The following is a 1086-nucleotide window of genomic DNA, read 5'->3' on the forward strand; positions in this document are numbered from 1 at the left end:
CAAGGGCTTTATGTGCATCTTTTCCTTTGCTTGCAGGGAAACCTTCTCAAGGTGGGTATTACTATTATTCTCATTTTCTGGATGATGGACTCATGGCCTCTATAGACAAGCTGGCTTGCCCAAGATCACATGACTAGTGGTGGGGGGGGCCGAGCTGAAGACCCCATGGTCATCTAGTTTGGTGTCCTCAGCCCTTGGAGTGCAGTGATGTGATCATAGCTCACTGTAGCCTCAAACTCCTGGCTCAAGCAATCCTCCCACCTCAGTCTTCTGAGTAACTCAGACCACAAGTGTGGGCCATCACATCTGGGAACTCATATTTATATTTTATTTTGAGACAGGGTCTTGCTCTGTTGCCCAGGTTTGAGTGCACTGGCACCATCATGGCTCACCGCAGCCTTGACCAGCCTCCCAAGTAGCTGGGACTACAGCTGCACACCACCACACTTGGCTAACTTTTCTGTAGAGACGGGAACTTGCTATGTTGCTCAGGCTGGTTTTGAATTCTTGGGCTCAAGTGATCCTCCCACCTTGGCCTCCCAAAGTACTGGAATTACAGGTGTGAGCCACCGCATCCAGTCACGCGGGAGCTTTCAAAAGCTACAAGTGATGGAGTCCTGCCAAGACCAGTGAAATCAGGTGGGGCCAGGCATCCCTGGCGTCTTTCGGGAACTCCCAGGTGGTTCTGATGTGCAACTGAGAACAAGAACCACCGCAGCGGGCCATGAGGAGGGTGACAGTCGCACATGCGAACTGTGCGCAAATGTCACTCCAAAGCCAGGTGGCTGGGAGTGGGTGGCACGAAGCCGAGGCTGGCTTGGGAGGCTGCGCTGGCCAAGGCATGCAGGCGGCGGCTGCACCGGGCACGAGCGAGCGGGTCCCTGCGCAGGAGCAGCGTCCTGTGCCCAGGGAATGAGAAAGAGGGAGGGCTGCGGGGAGGAGGCTCTGGGAGTCCGGCCGCTGTCCCCACCCCCCGCCCTACGGCTGTCAAGGGCATCCGCGGAGGCCAAGGGCTCCAGGCCCCCAGCCGACAGGCTGGAGGCTGGCGGTCGCCCGGCTGCGTCCCAAACACAGCGCGTCCAGCCC

This window comes from Carlito syrichta, unplaced genomic scaffold, assembly GCF_000164805.1.
Source record: "Carlito syrichta isolate Samal-C Ts95f unplaced genomic scaffold, Tarsius_syrichta-2.0.1 Scaffold315168, whole genome shotgun sequence".
NCBI classification, from domain to species: Eukaryota; Metazoa; Chordata; class Mammalia; order Primates; family Tarsiidae; genus Carlito; species Carlito syrichta.